The following is a 26589-nucleotide window of genomic DNA, read 5'->3' as shown; positions in this document are numbered from 1 at the left end:
GCACTGATTACTGCAGTAATGTCACTGGTACCCCCAAAAGTGTCAAAAATGTCAGTCAAGGGTCCGATCTGTCCGCCGCAATGTCGCAGTACCGAAAAAAAAAAATCGCAGATCGCCGCCATTACGCGTTAAAAAAAAAAACACCAAAAATGACAAAAATCTTTCCCTTTGTTAGTAAACGCGATAACTTTTGCGCAAATCAAAATACGCTTTTTGCGATTTTTTTTACCAAACATAGGTAGCATAAAACAAATTGGCCGAAAAATGTTAAAAAATTTTGATTTTTACATTTTTTTTGGGGAATTTCATATAAAAAAAATGTGAAAAATATTGTTATTTTTGCAAAATTTACGCTTTTTTTTGTTTATAGCGCGTGATCAAAAAATCGCACAGGTGATCAAATACCACCAAAAGAAAGCTCTGTTTGTGCGAAAAAAAAAGGACGTCAAATTCGTTTAGGTACAGCGTCGCACGACCGCGCAATTGTCCGTTAAAGTCACGCAGTAAAAAATCGCAAAAAAACCCCTGGTCCTTTAGCAGCCAAATCCTCCGGGGCTTAAGTGGTTAAAGTTCATGTGTGTGTAAAGGCAGGCGTCCCAATACTTTTATATAGTAATATAGTGTATCTTTCATCAGAAATTATGGAACCTTCAATAATGGTCAACCACTGACACATAATTTACCACTTCTGAAACCTCTTCAGCTCTGACTCAGCTACAACTTGTGTGCTTGACTGATAGAAACTTTCATTAAGCCGAAATAATTTTGTAGCCGGCACAGCGACACTCCTGCTCCTTATATTGTGACCCTTCATCCACACACATTAATTACATTTAGGACTGCTGAGTAAACTTGTCATGTTCTGCAAATTTGGTAGCACACCCACAAACAAACAACTGGATTACCCTGTAAATGATCATTATGAGCAAAGTACTCATCATGCCATGTTTTCCTTATATACTGTCATTATGGTCCTTGTGGAAGGAGTGCAGCAACGCCAAATCTGAACACATAAAATCAGCAGCAAATGCAAGAGGATGGGGATTAAAGAAGAAGTTATCAATTTTTTGTTTTACAGTATTCAGTTCCCAATGGGACAAAGTACATGTAGTGTTGGCTCCAATTCTCTAGGTGCCCTTTAACGCTAACTGTAATGTTGGATAGGGCGTCCCCCCCCACACCACAGCTAGCAAATAGAGGGTTGCTTTGCTAGTGAGTGCCAAGTCAAGCATTGGCATATAGAGGCACCTACCTCTGCATTCCTCCTGCCAGTGCTTGCCTCGGGTAAGTGCTGGGAGCAAGAGATAGGTGCTCACTAGCAAAGCAGTCATCTCCTTGCTAGCTGGAATCACGGATAGGGTGTCCCCCTCCACCCCCAGTGCACAGTTGCCCCAGGCCGCAGCTAGCAAGGAGAGGCCTGTCTCTGCCTCCCAAGGCAAGCACTGGCATGAGGAGACATCTTCCTCTGCATTCCTCATGCCGGTGCTTGCGAGATAGGTGCTCACTTGCAAAGCAATTATCTCCTTGTTAGCTGTAAAGTTGGATAGGGTGTCCTGCCAGCGCACAGCCGCCCCACACTGCAGCTAGCAAGGAGATGGCTGCTTTGCTAGGGAGTGCTCCTCTCTGTCTCCCAAGACAAGCACCAGCTTGAGGAAATACCTCCCCCTGCATGCCTCCTGCCTCGGACTAATGCTGGGAGCCACAGATAGGTGCTCACTAGCAAAGCAGCCATCTTCTTGCTAGCTGCAATGTCGGATAGGATGCCCCTCTCCCACTCCTAGCGCACAGCCGCCCCACACTGCAGCTAGCAAGGAGAGGGCTGCTTTGCTAGCGAGTGCCTGTCTATGTCTTCCAAGGCAAGCACCGGCATGAGGAGACATCTTCCTCTGCATTCCTCCTGCCGGTGCTTTCCTCAGGCAAGTGCTGGGAGCCAGAGAGAAGTTCTGACTGACCAAGCAATAATTTCCTTGCTAGCTGTGATGTCGGATAGGACGTCCTCCCAGCCCACAGCTGTCCCACATTTCAGCTAACAAGGAGATGGACACTTTTCTAGCAAGTGCCTGTCTCTGTCTTCCAAGACAAGCACTGGCATGAGGAAATACCTCCCCATTGCATGCCTCCTGCTGGTGCTTGCCTCGGGAAAATGCTAAGAGCCAAAGACAGGTGCTCAATAGAGAAGCAGCCATCTTCTTGCTATGTGCGATGTCGAATAGAGTGCCCCTCCCCCATCCCCAACGCACAGCCACCCCACACGGCAGCTAGCATGGAGAGGACTGCTTTGCTAGGGAGTGCCTGTCTCTGTCTTCCAGGACAAGCACAGGCATAAGGAGACACCTTCCCCTGCATTCCTCCTGCCGGTGCTTTCCTCAGGCAAGTGCTGGGAGCCAGAGAGAGGTGCTCACTAGCAAAGCAGTCATCCCCTTGCTAGCTGTGATGATGGATAGGGTGTCCCCCCACCCCCAGTGCACAGCTGCCCCACACCCCTGCTAGCAAGGAGACAGCTGTTTTGCTAATGAGTGTCTGTCTGTGTTTTCCAAGACAAGCACCGGCATTATGGAAACACATCCCTCTGCATTCGTCCTGCCAGTGCTTACCTTGGGCAAGTGCTGGGAGCCAGAGATGGATGCTCACTTACAAAGTAGTCATCTTCTTGCTAGCTGCGATAACGGATAGGGCATCACCCCACCCCTCAGCGCACAGTCACCCCACACCGCAGCTAGAAAGTAAAGGGCTGCTTTGCTAGCGAGTGCCTATCTCTGTCTCCCAAGGCAAGCACTGGCATGAGAAGACACCTTCCTCTGCATTCCTCCTGCTGGTGCTTGCCTTGGGGAAGTGCTGGGAGCCAGAGATAGGTGTCTACTAGCAAAGCAATCATCTCCTTGTTAGCTGTGTTGTTGCATAGGGAGTCCTCCCAGTGCACAGCTGCCCCAGACTGCAGCTAGCAAGTGTCTGTCTGTCTCCCAAGACAAGCACTGGCATGAGGAAATACCTCCCCCCTGCATGCCTCCTGCCGTTGCTTGCCTTGGGCAAGTGCTGGGAGCCAGAGACAGGTGCTCACTAGCAAAGCAATCATCTCTCTGCTAGCTGCGATGTTGGACAGAGTGCCTCCACTTCCTCGGAACATGCATTGCCACTCCCAAGGAGACAGCTACTTTGCTAGCAAGTGCCTGTCTCTGGGTCCCAGCACTTGCCCGAGGCAAGCCCTGGCAAGAGGAATGCAAAAGAAGGTGTTCTTAAGATTAAGCCCTGGTACCGCATCACGATTGCCCTTCGTTTAAGAGAACTGTTGCAGGTGTCAATGTTAACTTAACGACACCCCAAAAACAGTTTGGAAAAAAAATCCATCCTGAAAACTCAATGCAGGTAGTGTTCTGAAATGGGACACGCTGATGCTGCAAAGGCAGAAGTGCTAACCACTATGCCCTTGTGCTTTCTCAAGAGGCAAAGAACTCACCTTGCCTTGTTCAGTATGGTCCCTGTGGAAGGAGCGCAGAAAAGCTAAATATGAACTCAAAAATCGATAGGAATTGCAAGAGGATGGGGATCAAACTGCCCACAAAGATTACATGATGGTTGGCTGTGCATGTTTGCCAAACGTATGTGCCTATGGATGGAGAGGTCACGCTGTGTGAGCTGGCAGCCTATGGTTACATGGTTACATAGTTAGTCTGGGTTAAAAAAAAAAAAAAAAAAGTCACTTGATCACCTGCAATGGGAAACAGACTTAGGCCCCTTTCACACATACGGTCCGTTTGTCCGTTTTTCATCCATCCGTTGATGGATGAAAAACGGACATCAATGCATCTCTATGTAAAAACGGATGACAACGGATGATCATCCGTTAACATCCGTTTTCATCTGCTTCCCTAAATGTTTGTTTTTAGGAAAGGAAGAATGCCTATTTTTCATCTGTCAAATAAACGGATCAGACGAAAAACGGAAGTAAATGGACAAACGGTCCATTTTTCATCCGTTTTTTGCATTGGTAGTGGATGTAAAAAAAAAAACTGACGAAAAATGGAAGAAAAATGGATGAAAAATGGAAGAAAACGGACGAAAAATGGATGACAAATGGATGAAAAATGGATGGAAAACTGATACATTTTGCCGTGACTAAACTGATGAACTGAACAGACCGCACGTGTGAAAGGGGCCATAGGGAAAAATTTGGAGGAGGACCCGGAGGACTGGCAGATTATGACAATTGCTCTCTCTAAAAGTTCTAATAATGTTCTCCCAGAGGAGAATACTTAAAAAGTGTTGTATAGATGGTACTATACGCAGGCTAGGCTGGCGCAATTTATTCCATCCTATTCCCCCTTTGCTTCTGGTGATGTTCCAAGGAAGGCACCATGGCACACATTTGGTGGTCTTGTCCCAAAGTATGCAGACTATCGGTCAGAGGATATACTCTTCTCCGTAACATATTCCACACCAACAATAAAAGGGACCCTTATGAGGCCTTCTTTATAAACCGACTGTAGAACTGCTCCGTCTGGAACGCCAATTGGCTTTGCATCGTTTTACTGCAACCAAAATTACTATTGCGAGGGCTTGGAAAACTAGTGCACTTACAGTAGCTTCGAAGCGGTCATGAATCATATGAACAATATCATGGTCAATGAAAAGTTGTTGACCGCATTAGCTTCGGATACACACGATAAATTTCTCAAGGTCTGCCAACCATGGATTGCATATACCCAACCCTCCAGATCTGATAACCAGCTTCTTTCAATTTGATAACTATCTGGCATTCACCCCGTAGGACTCCTCTTTCCCCCTCTTTTCCTTCTGGTTTCCCTTTTTCTTTTTTCTCCCTTTTCCTCTCTTTTCTATCCTATTTTCCAGTTTCCATTTCTATTTTCTTTATTATGCATATTTATCATTAAAGCCCACCACACTGTAGGGCGTGGTTTAGGTGTGGATGGTTACAGTGACTGTATCCCCCTAATAATGTAGGGTGCACTTACCTACAGTATACAGATGTCCAATCCTAATATGTTTCAATGCTTTGGGATTCTCTATATGAGGTCTGGGTCATTCAGTTTTTATTCACAATACGATACAACCCGGAAACTCAACTTTATCAACCAGAAACTCATGAACTTTAGTTGTGATGCTAAGACCCCGTTCACACTGGGGCGACCTGTCAGGCGACCTGGTCACCTGACAGGTCGCCGTAGGTCGCCTGCCATAGAGAAGCTGTGGACCCGTTCTAATAGGAGCGACACAAGTCGCTCCGACTTAGAAAAAGGGTCCGGAGCTTCTTTGGGGCGACCTGGAGCGACCTGCATTGATTTCAATGTTATGAAGTCCGTGCCAGCCGCTCCGAGGTCGCGGTGCGAGCTGCGCGCCGCGACCTGTGAGGTCGCCCCAGCAAGTCGGATCGCCCCAGTGTGAACGGGGCCTAAGTCTCGAAAGCTCGGCTCTCTTGTTTTTTCTCTTTGTTGGGATTTCCCCCCCAGTTTTGTCATTTATAATGTAGCCATCTGATTGTTTACCTAACTTGTCTGTTCAAATTTCTTTGCAAATAAAATATTTGTAAAAGAAAAAAGACACAAATTAATCTAGTTCAACCAATAAAAGGGGGCATAAAATGGTGGATTACACTAGGGACTGGCCAGGAAATTTCATCCTGTAAACTCCATGCAGGTAGTGTCCTGACTGGGATACAAACCAAGTACTTCTGTGCTGCAAGACAGAAGTTATAACCCCTATGCTACTGTGCTGCTCATGAGGCAAAGAACTCACCTTGCCTTTAACTCTCATTATGTTCCCCATGAAAGGAGTGCAGCAATGCCAAATGTGAAGTTGAAAATTGGCACCAAATGCAAAAGGATGGGAATCAAACTGCCTACAAAGATTACATAGTGGCTGGCTGTGCATGCTTGCCAAGCAAGTGTTCTTGGGATAGAATGCCATATCCAAGTGTGAGTTGGCAAGGTAGTACTGTGTTGCTGGCTGCCTAGGATAGAAAAGGCTTGCGACTGGCCAAGAAAATCCATCCTGCAAACTCCATGCAGGAAGTGCCCTGATTGGAAAACAAAATGAACATCCTAGTGCCGTAAAGCACAAGTGCTAACCTCTTCTACTGTGTTACACATGAGGCAAAGAACACACCTTGCCTCGTTTCCTTTAATACTATAATTATGGCTGCTTTCTAAGGAGTGCAGCAACAAAAATTGACACCAATTGTAGAGGATGGGAAATAAACTGCCTACAAAGACTACATGTTGGATGGCTGTGCATGCTTGCCAGGCAAAGGTCCTTAGCATTGAATGCTTTACAAACATGAGAGCATTGATTGAACTCGCATACCTATATCTATTAAAGGGGGTAAAGCTGCGCTAAATGATATGTGTAGTAAAACAATAAATAGAAAGTTATCTCTAAGAGATAGCAATAAATGTGTTTTACTACACATATACATTTAGCGCAGCTTTACCCCCTTTACTTGTTACTTTGGTGTTTCCCACTGTAGCTGCATCTTTGATTTAATTCACTTGTTCAATTTATTGGATTTTTTTGTGTTCAGCGCGGTTATTTTATTGCACGTTTTGATACCGATATCTATAGAAGATGGATTGGGTTGTACCGTGTGAGCTGACTGTCTAGGGCTGTGGTTTCCATGCTGTGGGTCGGATGTAGCCCTTTGCTTGTCTTTAACCGGCCCTTGGGGTATTATTCCTCCCACTAACACCAACAATGAAGCACCATTCCTTTCACTAACACAAACAAGTCAGGCACTATTCCTCCCACTGATACCAGTGCTTGAATGATTGGGCATAATTACTCCTGATGCCATGAAGATTGTATAGAGAGAAATGGTCTGTCTATAAATCAACTGGCACCATCCCCTTGGTTAAGGTATGAACTAGTTATATAACCAGGTTGGTAGGTGACTGGTAGGGATAGGGGGAGGGAAAGGGAAGGGAATGAGATAAGATGTGGGAATAAATCTACCAAACACTGGATGTGGGGATTTGAATGTGCCTATATATCAGCAACAAAAACTAAACAAAAAAGGATGTTACATATTTATTGAAAATTACAAGCAATAGATATCAAACACAAAAAAAAACACATTTACTCCACTTTACAGTCATATAAATCAGTGGCGGCCGGCCGATAGGGGGCGCAGGGGCGCCGCCCCCCCCCCCCCCAAATAAAAAAATTTAAAAAAAAGATTAAAAAAAAATCAATTTTTAGCCCACTAGGGGTGCCGGACTCATTGGTGGCTATGGGGGGGGGGGGGGGTTCCACCCGCCGGAGGCTTGACGGCCCTCTGGGGGGTCACCGGGGCGTAAAGCACTGCGCTCCGACACTCCCCCTTTTGTGATGGACTGGAGTAGCAGAGGATATCCTAGACGAGCCCCCACATATAGCACTGCCCCCTTGAAAGCTGCTGGTTGATGGGTGTTCCTCAGCACTCCCATGACCCTGTGAACCGTCTAACCCACCTGACTCTCTAGGTCCTGACATTGTAAGTATACCTTTTAAGAACACACTGATACAAAAGGGATAACATTTTGCTATTTTACTTAAATGATAAGCAGGTATAACTTTGAGATAAACAGGCATAACACTATCAGTCAGTCAAATCCCACCAAAGCCAGTGAAATTCAACAAGACTAATATATATAATATCTCTCTCTATATATATCTTTTTATATATATATATATATATATATATATATAGTGAGAGAGAGAGTAATAGAAAAAAAAGAATGTCAAGGAGCAATAGTAATACAATATTATAGAGTTGTGAATAATGACCGTTAACCCTTATAGCACTACTATGACTATTGCTTAGAGAAAGAACTTAGAATTATACCAAGGCTGTGATTATTCTAACTAATAGCAATAAAGTCAATTAAGTGTGTCCCCTTTAAGGTGTAACAGGTATTAAAACACTTCTCCTAGCAAGGCCTTGCTAAATCTTCGCCGGCAGTTGGAGCTCTTATCACTGTCCAATGTGATATTTGTAATCCCAAAAGAAGTGATATGTGCAATACTGCCTGCAGTCAGTGTGTTGATGGAAAAGGATTTTAGTTGCGGTTAGGATTTCACACAGGCATCCTTCCCTTCAAGTGTATGTCACCTACACTTACACACTGCCTGGCCAAAAAAAAAGTTACTACCTGGAATTAACTAAGCAACTAACTAAACTAAGCATGCAGTATCTCTCCTATTGGATATTACTGCATGTGCCCAAAGAATGAGGTCAGCTGACTACAGTGGTGTATTTTGGTTTTGTGCTGCCCTAGGCAAGACTAAACTTGGGCGCCCCCCTCATATGTAAATTTGCCCCACTCCTTTTTTAATGGATGTGACTCCCTTCAAAATTGAAGGACTACAAGTCCCAGCATGAGCCTCTGAGATCTCGAGAGGGGGGGCGGTGAGAGGGGGTGGCTGAGGGAGGGGGAGAGAGAGGGGGTGGGTGAGGGAGAGAGGGGGGATGAAATAGAGAGGGGGTGAGGGAGGGGGATCAAAGAGAGAGCGGGGGAATGAGAGAGAGAGGGGGTATAAAATAGAATGAGTGGGGGGATGAGAGAGAGGGGGGTGGGTGAAAGGGGGGAATGAAAGAGAGGGGGGGTGAGAGGGGAGAATGAGAGATGGGGGTGGGTGAGGAGGGAATGAGAGATAGAGAGAGGGGGTGAAAGAGAGTGAGTGGGGGGTGAGAGAGAGAGGGGGGGGATGAGAGAGAGAGAGAGGTGATGAGAGAGAGAGGGGGGATAAGAGAGAGAGGGGGGATGGGAGAGAGAGGGGGGTATAAAAGAGAGTGAGTGGGGGGATGAGAGAGAGGGGGGAATGAGAGAGAGAGGGGGGGTGAGAGGGGGGAATGAGAGATGGTGGTGGGTGAGAGGGGGGAATGAGAGATAGAGAGAGGGGGTAAAGGGGGAGAGGGGGTGAAAGAGAGTGAGTGGGGGGATAAGAGAGAGAGAGGGGGGATAAGAGAGAGAGAGAGGGGGGGGATGAGAGAGAGCAAGAGAGAGAGGGGGTGGGTGAGAGGGGGGATGAAAGAGAGGGAGTGGGGGGTGGTGAGAGAGAGAGGGGGGATGAGAGAGAAAGAGAGGGCGGATGAGAGAGAGAGCGGGGTGGGTGAGAGGGGGGTGAGAGAGAGTGAGTGGGGGGTGAGAGAGAGAGGGGGGATGAGAGAGAAAGAGAGGGGGATGAGAGAGAGAGAGAGAGAGAGAGGAGGGGTGGGTGAGTGAGAAAGGGGGGGGTGAGAGAGACGGCTCTAGCAACCAGTGGCCAAAAGAGTCTCAGGTGGAGGGGGGGGCGGCTTTTTTGCTGCCCACTTGCAAAGTGCCGCCCTAGGCCTGGGCCTTGTTGGCCTAGGCCAAAATACAGCACTGGCTGACTACCTGAATATACTGAATGACCAGGTTATTCCATCAATGGATTTTTTCTTCCCTGATGGCACGGGCATATTCCAAAATGACAATGCCAGGATTCAACGGGCTCAAATTGTGAAAGAGTGGTTCAGGGAGCATGAGACATCATTGTCACACATGGATTGGCCACCAGAGTACTCTTTGATCGGCTTCGGCTGATCATGAAGAACAGGGCCTTTTGGCTAGTTGGACTTGAGTGTGCCTTGCCTCGTCAGGAGTCTCGTACCCTGACGGAGTCAGGGAATGGTCCTTTCTCTTTAGAAGGGGGCCATTTGATACATCCTAAGTGCAGTGTCCGTGGTCAAAAATACTTTTTGGATCACCTGGTGTTTTGTTTTTGAGTAGATTAAAAAAAAAAAAAAAAAGAGCAATAATTAAAATCGGTTTTAGTTTTTTGTAATTTGGGAAATAATGAACTGTAATAATCAAACCTCTGAATGCATCAGAACTGGAGTTGAAATTTTGCAACTGAAGCCAATCTACAAACATTTATAAGACCTTCACCATCTGCAAGGCCAGACCCATTCATACCACTCTACGTCATCGGGTCTTAGGCCTCCAATGGCAATCTGGTAATTCTGGCATTTGGGAGAACGGCTGGTCTGTCAGAGGGCATTAATAGGCCAATGTGAACTTCTGGTCAGCTAATCCCAGTCTCGTATTATTAAAGCCATTAGGCCTTATACAATCTGTACTTGGACTCCACAAAGAAGACTTGTTGCTCCGACACACTTTGTAATTACGTGTCTTGTGCTCAAATAAGGCCCAATGTGCTTTATATGCCAGCAGCGCATTTTGAATCCAGTTTGGCACCATCGGGGTTTGATTTAGAAGCCTACTAATGCTTAAAGTGGAACTAAACTGTATCTGAGCACCACAAACTGAAAACACTATTTAATTCATTTTTTAAAGCAAAGGACATCAATTTTATTAGGGCACAGCGTTGCATGATCCGCGCAATTGTCAGTTAAAGCAACGCAGTGCTGTGTTGCAAAAAATGGCCTGGTCAGGAAGGGGGTAACACTGAAGTGGTTAAACACCACTGGGTTATTTTTTGCTAAACAAACAAGAAAATACTGAAAATTTGAAAAAAAAAAAAGTTTTTCTAATAAAATTTTGCAATTAAGTAACTTTTCTTTTTCATCAATGTGCCTGGTCGTTAACCACTTGACGACCGCCCACTGCAGATTTACTGCGGCAGGCAGCCGCTCCTGGGCAAACCGACATAGTACTACGTCGCTCACTCAGGAGACTCTAGGGGGCGTGTGCGCACGCCGCCGCCGGCACGCTCCCGCCCCATGCTCGTCAACCGGGGATCCAGTGCGTGTGTCAGGCGGCTCCGATGGCCGCCGGCCACTCGCAATTTCCCCCCCGCTGACAGAGAAAGACAGACGGCTGATGTAAACACAGGCGTCCATCCTCCTCCCTGAAGTGAACACAGAGGCTATGTGATCCTTCTACAGTGGGTACGTAAAGTATTCAGACCCCCTTAAATTTTTCCCTCTTTGTTATATTGCAGCCATTTGCTAAAATGATTTAGGTTCATTCTTCTTCCTCATGAATGTACACATAGCACCCCATACTGACAGAAAAACACAGAATTGTTGACATTGTTGCAGATTTATTAAAAAAGAAAAACTGAAATATCACATGGTCCTAAGTATTCAGACCCTTTGCTCAGTATTTAGTAGAAGCCCCCTTTTGATCTAATACAGCCAGGAGTCTTTTTGGTAAAGATGCAACAAGTCTTTCACACCTGGATTTGGGGATCCTCTGCCATTCCTCCTTGCAGATCCTCTCCAGTTCTGTCAGGTTGGATGGTAAACGTTGGTGGACAGCCATTTTTAGGTCTCTCCAGAGATGCTCAATTGGGTTTAAGTCAGGGCTCTGGCTGGGCCATTCAAGAACAGTCAGGGAGTTGTTGTGAAGCCACTCCTTCGTTATTTTAGCTGTGTGTTGTTGGAAGGTAAACCTTCGGCCCAGTCTGAGGTCCAGAGCACTCTGGAGAAGGTTTTTGTCCAGGATATCCCTGTACTTGGCCGCATTCATCTTTCCCTCGATTGCAACCAGTCGTCCTGTCCCTGCAGCTGAAAAACACCCCCACAGCATGATGCTGCCACCACCATGCTTCACTGTTGGGACTGTATTGGACAGGTGATGAGCAGTGCCTGGTTTTCTCCACACATACCGCTTAGAATTAAGGCCAAAAAGTTCTATTTTGGTCTCATCAGACCAGAGAATCTTATTTCTCACCATCTTGGAGTCCTTCAGGTGTTTTTTAGCAAACTCCATGCGGGCTTTCATGTGTCTTACACTGAGGAGAGGCTTCCGTCGGGCCACTCTGCCATAAAGCCCCGACTGGTGGAGGGCTGCAGTGATGGTTGACTTTCTACAACTTTCTCCCATCTCCTGACTGCATCTCTGGAGCTCAGCCACAGTGATCTTTGGGTTCTTCTTTACCTCTCTCACCAAGGCTCTTCTCCCCCGATAGCTCAGTTTGGCCGGACGGCCAGCTCTAGGAAGGGTTCTGGTCGTCCCAAACGTCTTCCATTTGAGGATTATGGAGGCCACTGTGCTCTTAGGAACCTTAAGTGCAGCAGAAATCTTTTTGTAACCTTGGCCAGATCGGTGCCTTGCCACAATTCTGTCTCTGAGCTCTTCAGGCAGTTCCTTTGACCTCATGATTCTCATTTGCTCTGACATGCATTGTGATCTGGAAGGTCTTATATGGACAGGTGTGTGGCTTTCCTAATCAAGTCCAATCAGTATAATCAAACACAGCTGGACTCAAATGAAGGTGTAGAACCATCTCAAGGATGATCAGAAGAAATGGAAATCACCTGAGTTAAATATATGAGTGTCACAGCAAAGGGTCTGAATACTTAGGACCATGTGATATTTCAGTTTTTCTTTTTTAATAAATCTGCAACAATGTCAACAATTCTGTGTTTTTCTGTCAGTATGGGGTGCTATGTGTACATTCATGAGGAAGAAGAATGAACTTAAATGATTTTAGAAAATGGCTGCAATATAACAAAGAGTGAAAAATTTAAGGGGGTCTGAATACTTTCCGTACCCACTGTATATAAGATCATATGTCTCTGTGATGATCTCACAAGCTCCACCCCCCCCCCCACAGTTAGAATCACTCCCCTAGGCTTACATTTAACCCCTTGATCACTAATAGTATTAACCCCTTCCCTGCCAATGGCATTATTACAGTAACAGTGCATATTTTTAGCACGGATTACTGTAGTAATGTCACTGGTACCCCCAAAAGTGTCAAAGATGTCAGTTAGGGGCCCGATCTGTCCGCCGTAATGTCGCAGTCCCACAAAAAAAATCGCAGATCGCCGCCATTACTAGTAAAAAAAAAACAATAAAAATTACATAAATCTTTCCCGTGGTTAGTAGACGCAATAACTTTTGCGCAAACTAATCAAAATATGCTTATTGCGATTTTTTTTTTTTTTTTAACAAAAATATGTAGCAGAAAACAAATTGGCCTAAAATGCTAAAAAAATTTTGATTTGTAATTTTTTCTTTTTAAATCTCATGAATGTGAAAAATATTGTTTTTTTTTTTTTTTTCAAAATTGTTGCTATTTTTTTGTTTATAGCGCATAAATTTTAAAAAAACGCAGAGGGGACAAAATACCACTAAAAGAAAGCTCTATCTGTGGGGGGGGGGGGGGGGGGGGGAAGAACGTCAATTTTATTTGGGTACAGCGTCAAATGACCGCGCAATTGTCCGTTAAAGTAATGCAGTACCGAATCGCAAAATAGGGCCTGGTCGTTAAGCAGCCAAATCTTCCGGGGGCTAAAGTGGTTAAGAGGGGGGCAGAGCCGTCTTTAACACAGGGCAAAAGGGGCAACGGCCCAGGACCCAGTCGTTGTTGTGGGGCCCAAAGCAGCTACCCCTTGAGCCCCCACTGCCTGCAAATAGGTAATAAGTGGATTTCGGAGGGCCCAAGAAAATATTTGCCCAGGGTCCAATCAATTTTAACGATGGCCCTGGAGGGGGGGGGGGGGAACCTTCCATTTCAGAAGTGGTTAAATTAAGAAAAATAAAAGGTTAATCAGTAAAGAAATAAATATCCTCCAATCCTCCAATGCATGTAATCAAACCGAATCGGTGAAATATGTTCTCTTTAACAGAAAACCTTATTGAGTTCCTTTATTGAACTCTGCGTCATTCCAAGTGTGCACTTGTGACTTCAGCAGTTCTAAAAGCCTGGAGCCTCTTATCGTTTACATCAGCAGAGAAACATTTCACATTCGTTAATTAAAAAGAAACGCAACCTCCCCGTGATGGATACTACACTACACAGCCAAGAGAAATACTTAGCAGACGACCGCCTTGTTTGTTCCCTCTTATTGGGCTGTTGAAACCCAGGAAAGCAACCCTTAAATCACACAAATAATCAGGTCTGGTGTTTAAAGCTTTATTAACCTCTTCTGGACCGAGCCTTTTTCTGACACTTGTTGTTTACAAGTTAAAATCATTTTTTTTTTTTTTGCTAAAAAATTTAGAACCACCAAACATTATATATATATAATTTTTTTTTTTTTTTTTTTTTAGCAGAGACCCCAGAGAATAAAATGGAGATTGTTGCAATATTTTTTTTTATCACACCGTATTTGTGCAGCGGTCTTCCAAACTCAATTTTTTGTGGAAAAAAAAATCACGTTTTTTAATTAAAAAAATAAGAAAAAAGTAAAGTTAGCCCTGATTTTTTTTTTCTAGAATGTGAAAGATAATGTTACGCCAAGTAAATAGATACCCAACACTTCCTGCTTCAAAATTGCGCACGCTCGTGGAATAGCGACAAACATTGGTACTTAAAAATCCCCATAGGCGACATTTTAAAAAACGTCTGCAGGTTATGAGTTTAGAGTTACAGAGGAGGTCTAGGGCTCAATTTATTGCGCTTGCAATAACTATCGCGGCGATACCTCACATGTGTGGTTTGAACACCGTTTACATATGCGTATGCGTTCGCTTCTGCGTACGAGCTAATGGGGACGCTTACATTTTATCTATTTATCTATAATCTATTATTTTTTATTTTTACACAGTTTAAAAAAAAAAATGAACATTTTGATCATTTTTATTCCTATTACAAGGAATGTAAACATCCCTTGTAATAGAAATAAGCAGGACAGGACCTCTTTAACCACTTGCCGACCGCCGCACGACTACTGCGGCGGTCAGCCCCTCACAGGCAGAGCGATATAGTACTACGTCGCTAGCCTGTGAGGGTCTAGAGAGCGAGCGCGCGCCCCCGGAGGCGCGCTCCCACTCCCTAGTGGTCGCGGACCCCCCTGCGCGTGTGACCGGCGGACCCGATCGTCCGCCGGTCACTCACGATCGTCGGTGGAGAGGGAGAAAGGCAGGCGGCTAATGTAAACAAAGCCGCCTGTCATTCTCCCCGGTGTATGAATGATGATCATACGGTTCTACTATGTAGAACCGTTGATCACTGTTCCTACATCTCAAGCCACAGCCAATCACAGTTAGAATCACGCCCCTAGGGACACACATCTCAAAAAAGTTAACCCCTTCAATGCCAGTGTAATTTTACAGTAACAGTGCATATGTATAGCACTGATTACTGCAGTAATGTCACTGGTAACCCCAAAAGTGTCAAAAATGTCAGTCAAGGGTCCGATCTGTCCGCCCCAATGTTGCAGTACCGCAAAAAAATCGCAGATCGCCGCCATTACGCGTTAAAAAAAAAACAAAAATGACAAAAATCTTTCCCTTAGTTAGTAAACGCAATAACTTTTGCGCAAACCAATCAAAATACGCTTTTTGCAATTTTTTTTACCAAACATAGGTAGCATAAAACAAATTGGCCAAAAATGTTAAAAAATTTTGATTTTTACATTTTTTGGGGGGGGAATTTCATATAAAAAAATGTGAAAAATATTGTTATTTTTGCCAAATGGACGCTCTTTTTTTGTTTATAGCGCATGATCAAAAAATCGCACAGGTGATCAAATATCACCAAAAGAAAGCTCTGTTTGTGGGAAAAAAAGGACGTCAAATTCGTTTGGGTACAGCGTCGCACGACCGCGCAATTGTCCGTTAAAGTCACGCAGTGCCGAATCGCAAAATAGGCCCTGGTCAGGAAGGGGGTAAAATCTTCCGGGGCTTAAGTGGTTAATGTGAGATCTGGGGTCAAAAAGATCTCACATCTACACTAAAAAAGAGAAAAAAAAGTCATTTTTTTTCATGATGAAAAAAATGGGGTCTGTAAATGCGTTGCTAGGAGACGACGTTTGACGTCGCTCCGGTCCTCCAAGGCCATAGAGTGGAGTGCCCTCACTCGACTTCCTGCCTGTGAGGAGAGTGGACCGGATCGTTTTTCTTTTGCCGGTGTTCTAAAATTTTCTCAGACCCATGAAAAAAATCGGACCTCGTCACTTCCGGTGGCCCTACGTCATGAAACAGCTGATGGGAGTCTCAAGTGCGCATGCGCACAAGACATTATCTTGGTTTGGTAAAATTATAACACATAGCGGGCAGTTGACTGAGAGGAGGCGGGGCTGAGGTGGGACGGAAGACACCGCCGCGTCATTTGCAGAGCTGAATAGAGGAAGCGGGACGGAGGTGCGGCCGTGTAATAAATGCAGGACTTTAGTGACTCCTTCTGTTTTATTATCTTTAGTAATTATCGTATTATTTATCCTTAGCATTTCATAACATTTAGTATTTCTATAATACAAAACAAGAAATAATGAAATCCTAAGGATAAATAATACGATAATTACTAAAGATAATAAAACAGAAGGAGTCGCTTAAGCCCTGCATTTATTACATGGCCGCACCTCCATCCAGCCTCCTCTATTCAGCTCTGCATATGTGCCTCCGTCCCTGTAATGTCTCGATGACGCGGCCGTGTCCTCCGTCGCACCTCAGCCCCGCCTCCTCTCAGTCAGCTGTCCGTTCTCTGTTATAATTTTGCCAAACCTCGAAAAATGTCTTCTGCGCATGCGCACGGACGACTCCCATCAGCTGTTTTGTGATGCTCTGTCACCGGAAGTGACGAGGTCCGATTTTTTCACGGGTCCGACAAAATTTTACAACACCGGCGGGGAAAACAACCAGGAAGCGGCAGGGGAGGGAGGGGGTGTGGCACCTCTACCGCCACTCCGTAAGGGTGATCCCACGGCGAATCCACCGCTGGGAACTTCCTTAAAAGAAAGAGGACTGTCGGCAGTTTCAAAAATTACCGGGGTTATGGCAGCTCTCTGCTGCCATAACCGCGGTATTTAACGTCAAAGTACAGACGTACAACTGCGGCGGGTGGGCCGGAAGTAGTTAACCACTTTGCTCCGGTTCACACATATGCGATGCATCGCATTCAACTCGCAGGCAGTTCACACTGCCATATGCGAACTGGGGGTGTCAATACAAAGTAAACGACACCCCCAGATCAGTTTGCAGATCGCAGTGCGAAAAAGGTGTGAACACCCATGCGATCCGATTCTGGTGCAAACCCAAAAAAAGGGTCCTGTGCGAGTTGTGTCCGAATGTGATGCAAATTCAGCCATACAATCTGTATACAATCTGTATGGCTGAATTTGCATTGCACAGACATCGCATGTGATTTGCAGAGCAGTGCGCTCCGAATCACCTGCGATGTCTGACATCACATATGTGTGAACCGGCTCTTCAGCTTCCGAAGGTTTTACCCCCTTCATGACCAGGCCATTTTTTTTTTTGCAATTCAGCACTGCGCTACTTTAACCGCTTCCGGACCGCCTATCGCACATTTACCGTGGCAGGGCGGCCCGGCTGCGCGAAGCGACGTAAACTGTACGTCGCTTCTTCTGGGTCTGGTGCTGCGCGCGCCGCAGGCGACCCGCTCGCGCTGTGATTGGACACAGTGGGAGCCAATCAGTGGGTCTGGTGGACGCGGTGTCTGCCGGGACCCACCGATCGTTTCCAAGAGAGGCAACTCGGAGGTCTGCCTATGTAAAGGAGGAGAGAAGATAGAAATCTTGTGTTCCTGCTGTATATCTGTCTTCCCCCATTTAGTCCATCCCCCACACAGTTAGAAAGCACCCCCTAGTGCAGTGATGGGGAACCTTGGCACCCCAGATGTTTTGGAACGAAATTTCCCTTGATGCTCATGTACTTTGCATGAGTGGCCAAATCTGCTGATGTGCACTGGGGTGCCCAGCCGGGGTGGGGGCGGTGCAGTCCCTTTGCTCCTCCCTTTGGCCCCGAATCCTCCCGATCGGGTGGGTTAGATGTTGCAGGCAGCTGGCGTATCTTCCATGAACTACGCTTGCGGTTCACACTGGCTCCCTGGAGGTCAATATGGCGCCCGCACTGCAGTACCATCTTAAGAGCAGTAAAGGGCCCCGGGAAATGCAGTGCACTGGGGCCCCGCCTACACAATCACCCATGAGGATAAATATGCAATTATCGATAAGGCGATATTTATTGGTACAGCAGTGCCAGGCTAATGACGGTTCCCAAGTTGGGCGGCTGGGTCCGATGATCACACACAGGGATGGGAGTCAGACTTAACTGTCCTGTGTGTGCCTGTTCCCGTGGAGGCGGACAGCCATTCCTGCTGTTGTGGGCTCCCCCTCCACGGCCCAAGTGGCCTGACAGCAGCGCAGGGCCAACAGGCACTTGCCACCTGCTAAGTTTGGTGGCGGGATGCATGCGGGAATCAGGATTAATGCTTGGCTGGGGCTGGGTCGCTGGGCAGGTGGGGCCCCCCGGACAAGTGGGGACCCTGGGCAACTGCCCAGCGTGCCCATTCGGTAAGATGGCCCTGCCGCGCCGGAAGTGACGCATGGGGGCCGGGTTACCTCCAAGTCACTTCCGGTGGGACCAGCTTCATTAAGGCCCTTGGTGGTGCAGGAAGCCGGACGCGGCTCCCCGGACACACGGGACCTGGACGGAGGACCTTTACCTTCCCACACTGTCTGTCACTCTTAGGAGACTATTACAAGGTGACTTTATTGTATATTTATCTATACTAGGGACCTGGGCTCACAGCATGGGTACATACATAACCTCCCTCCCTTTGAACTGTATATACAATTTGCTCTATTTTCTAATAGCCATATATACTTGTGTATGAATATATTCAGGGTGCCTATATACATGGGGGTGATACAGGGCAATATAGTTTCTTTTTACTAAGGGAATCCTTTCTTTGTAGCATCAGATATATTTTTAACCCCCTGTCTTTTGGTCATTGATCCTGGGTTTGCTCGGCTTATATGTTTATCATGCCGCCGTGAATGGTGTATAACTCTGGGATGTGGTTTATATGTATGGAGGAAATGGATTCCAATATTGGGAGTAATGTGGCCCTCTAACTGTTAGCCTATGAGTCACCTATCATCCCTATGGAGAATAAGTATACTAGTCTCTTCATATATTGCCTTACAGAGTGGTTTTCTGCTCGTTCTCCTGTTCTGTGTGTCCTGGTGGACCTCTGTAGGACGCAAGCTCGGTCCAGTGCCCGTCAATTGGGCCCTTCCTTCCTTGGGTTTGGCCCCTTGTAGTGTCCATTACCCATGTGAGGTAATACCTTCGGGTCTCGGCATTCACACCCTTGCCATGGGACTCCTGTCTTAATATGCCCAGCCTGCTTGGCAGCAGTTTGTTCAAAAGGGTAAGCACACTGCAATTAATATATGTAAAAAAAGGGATCTTTATGTATACAGTCTGATTATAATGATGATTGTGTGCATTGTTTTTGCTTTTTTCTTCTTCATCCTTTCAATTTAGCCCTTAGAAACAGTTGTTTGAATACTGAACATGGTCCCTGAAGAAGCTACTATAGGTGCCTAACCGCTCAGCGAAACGCGTAGGACCTACCAGTACTCTGTTTCTATTTATGGACATGGCAATTAAACTTCAACTATGGATGTAAAATCTACTTTTATATACAGTGCCTTGTGAAAGTATTCGGCCCCCTTTAACTTTTCAATCTTTTGCCACATTTCAGGCTTCAAACATAAAGATATAAAACTGTAATTTTGTGTGAAGAATCAACAACAAGTGGGACACAATCATGAAGTGGAACGAAATTTATTGGATATTTCAAACTTTTTTAACAAATAAAAAACTGAAAAATTGGGCGTGCAAAATTATTCAGCCCCCTTAATTTAATACTTTGTAGCACCACCTTTTGCTGCGATTACAGCTGTAAGTCGCTTGGGGTATGTCTCTATCAGTTTTGCACATTGAGAGACTGAAATTTTTGCCCATTCCTCCTTGCAAAACAGCTCGAGCAGTTTTCATTTCTTTTCCACAGATTCTCGATTGGATTCAGGTCTGGACTTTGACTTGGCCATTCTAGCACCTGGATATGTTTATTTATGAACCATTCCATTGTAGATTTTGCTTTATGTTTTGGATCATTGTCTTGTTGGAAGACAAATCTCCGTCCCAGTCTCAGGTCTTTTGCAGACTCCATCAGGTTTTCTTCCAGAATGGTCCTGTATTTGGCTCCATCCATCTTCCCATCAATTTTAACCATCTTCCCTGTCCCTGCTGAAGAAAAGCAGGCCCAAACCATGATGCTGCCACCACCATGTTTGACAGTGGGGATGGTGTGTTCAGGGTGATGAGCTGTGTTGCTTTTACGCCAAACATAACGTTTTGCATTGTTGCCAAAAAGTTTGATTTTGGTTTCATCTGACCAGAGCAACTTCTTCCACATAATAAACAGGCAAAAAATTTTTGGGGGAGCATACCCATGTATTTCTAAAGCTGCTGCAGCTATGAACCAAAAGACATGTATATTAAAAAAGAATAGCGCGCAAATGCAAAAGAAATAACTACCAAATCTGAAGACTACCAAATCTATTCTTTTTTAATATACATGTCTTTTGGTTCATAGCTGCAGCAGCTTTAGAAATACATGGGTATGCTCTCCCAAATTTTTTGCCTGTTTATTATGTATTCGGTCTGACCAGACTATCGAGGTTGAGCAACCCTCCCCACCCCCCCACATACACCTGTACTCAATCAGTGTCCACCATCAAGTGGATATAGGAGGAGTCCCCTGTAGTGCATTTGCACATCTTCCCCAGCAAGGAGTATTATCTCCAAGGGTTAGAAGGGCTGGATTCATCTCTTTTTCATGGATAGTGTAGGACCCACTGATAATGGGGTACTTTGACGCAGTAGTGGGCTTGAGCACGATATGGCCATATGGTGGGACCAAACCCCCATTTTTATTTATGGACTCTCTTCAGATTTGGTAGTAATTTCTTTTGCATTTGCGCGCTATTCTTTTTTAATATACAACTTCTTCCACATGTTTGGTGTCTCCCAGGTGGCTTGTGGCAAACTTTAAACGACACTTTTTATGGATATCTTTAAGAAATGGCTTTCTTCTTGCCACTCCTCCATAAAGGCCAGATTTGTGCAGTATACGACTGATTGTTGTCCTATGGACAGAGTCTCCCACCTCAGCTGTAGATCTCTGCAGTTCATCCAGAGTGATCATGGGCCTCTTGGCTGCATCTCTGATCAGTCTTCTCCTTGTATGAGCTGAAAGTTTAGAGGGACGGCCAGGTCTTCGTAGATTTGCAGTGGTCTGATACTCCTTCCATTTCAATATTATCGCTTGCACAGTGCTCCTTGGGATGTTTAAAGCTTGGGAAATCTTTTTGCATCCAAATCCGGCTTTAAACTTCTCCACAACAGTATCTCGGACCTGCCTGGTGTGTTCCTTGTTCTTCATGATGCTCTCTGCGCTTTAAACGGACCTCTGAGACTATCACAGTGCAGGTGCATTTATACGGAGACTTGATTACACACAGGTGGATTCTATTTATCATCATTAGTCATTTAGGTCAACATTGGATCATTCAGAGATCCTCACTGAACTTCTGGAGAGAGTTTGCTGCACTGAAAGTAAAGGGGCTGAATAATTTTGCACGCCCAATTTTCAGGTTTTTTATTTGTTAACAAAGTTTGAAATATCCAATAAATTTCGTTCCACTTCATGATTGTGTCCCACTTGTTGTTGATTCTTCACAAAAAATTACAGTTTTATATCTTTATGTTTGAAGCCTGAAAAACTGTTGGCGCTATATAAATCCTGTATAATATAATAATAATAATAATAATGTGGCAAAAGTTCAAGGGGGCAGAATACTTTCACAAGGCACTGTATATATATATATATATATATCTCGTTTTTATTTTTTATGTGATGAATTTAATACAGATGTGTCTTTTTAAGAATACGTTGTATGATGCTTAATGACAACTTCACAGCCTTAAAAATCCCATTTTCTAAGAGGAGGTTTGTGAGCCAAATCTCCCATTCCAATGGGGCTGAGAGTTTTTTGGCACCCTTCCTCTTCTTTGCTCTTATTTTTCATGTCCTTACCTAGGGATGTGGCTTTGAATGATTGTCTCTAGAACCGATATCGCCTCAGTTGTTCATAGAATATGAAGATGGTTATAGTCTTACTATTTTGTTATTTTTTTCTGTACTATTCTGTTATTTTCTATTCTATTCTAATTCATTCTTTTCCATTATATTCAAAATTGAATTGATTCTGTTTGAATTTTGGGAAATTATTTTATTCTTTCTATTCTATTATTTTTTGAATTCTATTCTTTTTTTCTATTTGTTTATTCTATTCTATTATTTCCTATTCTTTTCTATTTTATTCTATTATTTTCAATTTGAATTTTAGAAGATGGTTATATTCTTTTTATTCTGTTCTGTTATTTTCTATTCTATTTTGTTCTGTTTTACTCTATTATATTCTACTCTTTTATTTTCTGTTATATTATTTTCCATTCTATTCGATTTTTTTTCTATTCTATTCCTTTTATCTTCTTTTCCATTTTTTTTTTGTCTTTGGGAATTGAGAAAACAAATTGAAAACTTTTGGAATTTGAAAAATTATTTAAAATTAATTCGAAAACTATTCAAATTCGAATCGGAAAATTTTAATCGATTCAAATACGAACAAACTAAACGAATTCCCGAAAACGGATTAAACTAAACAAATTTATGCAAAGAACGAGTCTAAAAATTTTCGTTCTGCACAAGTCTACATCCCAATAGACATGACTGGGACTGGCTGCACACGGTTGCATGGAACATCTGTACACCCCCATGGGGGGAAGCTTGGACCTTGCCTAGCTGTATGCTGTGGTACACCCGTGTGAACGAGGCCTTTTAAAGCCCCTCACTGGTCATTCCATAGGAGGCGTACATCATACTTCTGCTTTGTAGGAGCCTTGCTGTGTAATACATCCTAGAAGTACCGGTACCCGGTGTCCACCCCACGGTAAAGAGCCTGCAGAGTTATGAGTCTAATAATCCGGCTGGTATTGCGGACTCTTGGATGTGGCAGGAGATGGAGGAGTCTTGCATGGCTTATATTATTTTTGTACCAATTCTCATAATAGGAGCCTCAGGCATTACTACTGACAAATACTGTGGTTGGCAGTGTACAGCGGTTTATACTGGGGGGGGGGGGTGAAGATGGTGATGCAGGATTATTACTTCAACTGGAAAACATAAAAATCCTCCAAACCTGAATTAAAAAGTCTGGAAGGTTTAACTTCCATCCCATGAGATACTCATGGGGGGTTGATTTACTAAAGGCAAATAAACTGTGCATTTTGCAAGGGGCAGTTGCACTTTACAAGAAAAGTTGCTACAGAGCTTAGCAAATGAGCAGAATCTCTGCTGACTTCCATCATCCAATCACGTGCAAACAAAAATTTTTTATTTTTTTTTCTTGCATGTGATTGGGTATCCTTTGCAAAGTGAACCTTCATCTCATTTACTAAGCTCTGGAGCAACTGCACTTGATGAATGCAAAGCTCCCAACTGTCCCTGATTTCTAGGGACTGTCCCTGATTTGAAATAAAGTCCCTATATTATGTAGTCAATCACATTTAGTGGATCGTCCGCAGCAGTCACATGTGAAAGCATATGCAGCACTACGTCGCTAGCCTGTGAGGGTCTCAGGAGCGAGCGCGTGCCGCCGGAGGCGCGCTACTGCGTGGTCACGGACCCCCCCGTGCGTGTGACCGGCGGACCCGATCGTCCGCCGGTCACTCACGATCGTCAGTGGAGAGGGAGAAAGGCAGGCGGCTGATGTAAACAAGCCGTCTGTCATTCTCCCCTGTGTAGAAATAGTGATCATACGGTTCTACTATGTAGGACCGTTGATCACTGTTCCTACACCTCAAGCCACAGCCAATCACAGTTAGAATCACGCCCATAGGGACACACATAGTCCCTCCCTCTCCAAAAAGTTAACCCCTTCACTGCCAGTGTAATTTTACAGTAACAGTGCATATGTATAGCACTGATTACTGCAGTAATGTCACTGGTAACCCCAAAAGTGTCAAAAATGTCAGTCAAGGGTCCGATCTGTCCGCCGCAATGTCGCAGTCCCGCAAAAAAAAATCGCAGATCGCCGCCATTACGCGTTAAAAAAAAAACAACAAAAATGACAAAATCTTTCCCTTTGTCAGTAAACGTGATAACTTTTACGCAAACCAATCAAAATACGATTTTTTTTTTTAGCAAACATATGTAGCATAAAACAAATTGGCTGAAAATGTTAAAAAATTTTGATTTTTACATTTTTTTGGGGGAATTTCATATAAAAAAATTTGAAAAATATTGTTATTTTTGCAAAATTGTCGCTCTTTTTTTGTTTATAGTGCATGATCAAAAAGCTCTGTTTGTGGGAAAAAAAGGATGTCAAATTCGTTTAGGTACAGCGTCGCACGACCGCGCAATTGTCCGTTAAAATCACGCAGTGCCGAATCGCAAAATAGGCCCTGGTCAGGAAGGGGGTAAAATCTTCCGGGGCTTAAGTGGTTAATGGATGGTCCACAGCAGTCACATGTGAAAGCATATTCAGCACCTTGGCAGCCGTCTCCTTTCAGAAAGTCTCTCCTTCCACCTGGGGTCATTAGCATAGCTTCCAATGGTCCCTGATTTGGAACAAAGTCCCTCTGTCCCTCTGTTCCTCTTTCCTCCTTATTTGGTCTGATCTGTATAGTTGTATATAAAATGCACTTTTTATCTTTCAAAAAGTTTTTTCCCAGTGCTAAACCTTTCATCCAATTTCTAAATTGCTGCATTTGTAAATTTCAAAAGCCAATATAAAGGAATAGTAGTGGTAAAATAGCACTTGCTGGTTTAACCAGGAGTGGAACATTGGGTGGGCAAGAGGGACGATTGCCCTGGGCGCAACGGTTTATTGCAGGGAAGGGGGGGAGGGGACGGCAGTTTGACATCCTTGCACTGGATGACCTTGTCCCGGCACTGGGTTTAACTAATCATTTTTTTTTTTTTTTTTTGTATAATTCTCCTTTAACCACTTCTGACCAGAAGATTTTCCCCCTAATCACAAGGCCTTTTTTTGCTATTCAGGACTGCGTTGTTTTAACTGACAATTGCGCGGATGTACGACGCTGTACCCAAATAAAGTTGATTTCATTTTTTCCCCACAAACAGAGCTTTCTTTTGGTGGTATTTGATCACCTGTGCGATTTTGTTTTTTTTTTTTTTTGCGCTATAAACAAAAAAAAGAGTGACAATTCTGGAAAAAAAAAAAACTATTTTTCACATTCTGCTATATAACATTCCCAATAAAAAAAAAATAAAATTAAAAATCTAATTAGTTTCATCATTTTTGGCCGATTTGTATTCTGCTACATATGTTTGGTAAAAAAAAAAAAAATCCTAATAAGTGCATTTTGATTGGTTTTCCCAAAACTACAAACTAGGGGAAAGATTTCTATAATTTTTATTTATTTATTTTCTTTTTTTACTAGTAATGGCGGCGAGCTGAGATTTTTAGAGGGACTGTGACATTGCGGCGGACAGAACGGACCCCTAACTGACATTTTTTACACTTTTGGGGGGACCAGTGACATTACTACAGTAATCAGTGCTAAAAATATGCACTGTTACTGTAATAATGACACTGGCAGGGAAGGGGTTAACACCAGGGGCGATCAAAGAGTTAAGTGTGTCCCTAGGGTGTGTTTTCTAATTGCGTCGGGGATGGGCTTATGGAATGAACGCAGAGACCTGTGTTCCTAAATAGGAGGATCCCTGTGTTTATTGCTGGCAGAACAGTGGTCTGCCGTGTTTACAAAAGCAGACCGCCGTTCTGTCTCCACGGGGAGCGATCGCGAGTTTAGGGGCAATGTAAAGGGGGCCCAGTAAAATAAGCGGTCTTCAATGCAAAGGGGCACTATAATCATTACAGTACAGTCCCCTTTATATCAAAGTGTCCCCTTTACAGAGCAGTCCCCATAACAATAATGTATAGGGGCACTGTGATGTAAAAATAGACTGCTCTGAAAAAGTGGGTACTGTAATCATTACAGTGCAGTCCTACTTACATCACAGTGCCCCCTTTACAGTGCAGCCCCCTTTACATTAAAGTGCAGCCCCCTTTATATTACAGTGCAGCCCCCTTTTACATCACAGTGCCCCCTTTATATTACAGTGCAGCCCCCTTTACATCACAGTGCCCCCTTTACAATGCAGCCCCCTTTACATCACAGTGCCCCCTTTACAGTGCAGTCCCCTTTACATTATAGTGCAGCCCCTTTTACATCACAGTGCCCCTTTACAGTGCAGCCCCCTTTACATTACAGTACAGCTCCCTTTATATTACAGTGCCCCCTTTATATTACAGTGCAGGCCCCATTACATCACAGTGCACCCTTTACAGGGCAGCCCCCTTTACATCACAGTGCACCCTTTACAGGGCAGTCTCCTTTACATCACGGTGCTGCCCCTTTATATTACAGTACAGGCCATTTTACATCACAGTGCCCCCTTTATATTACAGTGCAGCCCCCTTTACATCACAGTGCCCCCTTTACAGTGCAGTCCCCTTTACAGTGCAGCCCCCTTTACATCACAGTGCCCCCTTTACAGTGCAGCCCCCTTTACATCACAGTGCACCCTTTACAGTGCAGTCCCCTTTACAGTGCAGCCCCCTTTACATCACAGTGCCCCCTTTACAGTGCAGGCCCCTTTACATCACAGTGCACCCTTTACAGTGCAGTCCCCTTTACATCACAGTGCCCCCTTTACAGTGCAGCCCCCTTTACATCACAGTGCCCCCTTTACAGTGCAGTCCCCTTTACAGTGCAGCCCCCTTTACATCACAGTGCCCCCTTTACAGTGCAG

General features: G+C 44.5%; 1 protein-coding gene across 1 annotated transcript in view; it reads right to left on the bottom strand.

Moving 5' to 3' along the window:
* The window catches only part of MEGF11 (multiple EGF like domains 11), a 1080387-nt gene that overhangs the window by 443678 nt on the left and 610120 nt on the right, over positions 1–26589 (bottom strand). The gene's annotated exons all lie outside the window — the stretch shown is intronic.

Source organism: Pelophylax lessonae, assembly GCF_965119305.1.
Source record: "Pelophylax lessonae genome assembly, chromosome: 4".
Classification (NCBI taxonomy): Eukaryota; Metazoa; Chordata; class Amphibia; order Anura; family Ranidae; genus Pelophylax; species Pelophylax lessonae.
The sequence above is the reverse complement of the archived record's forward strand: the minus strand, read 5'-3'. Positions and strand labels throughout refer to the sequence as shown.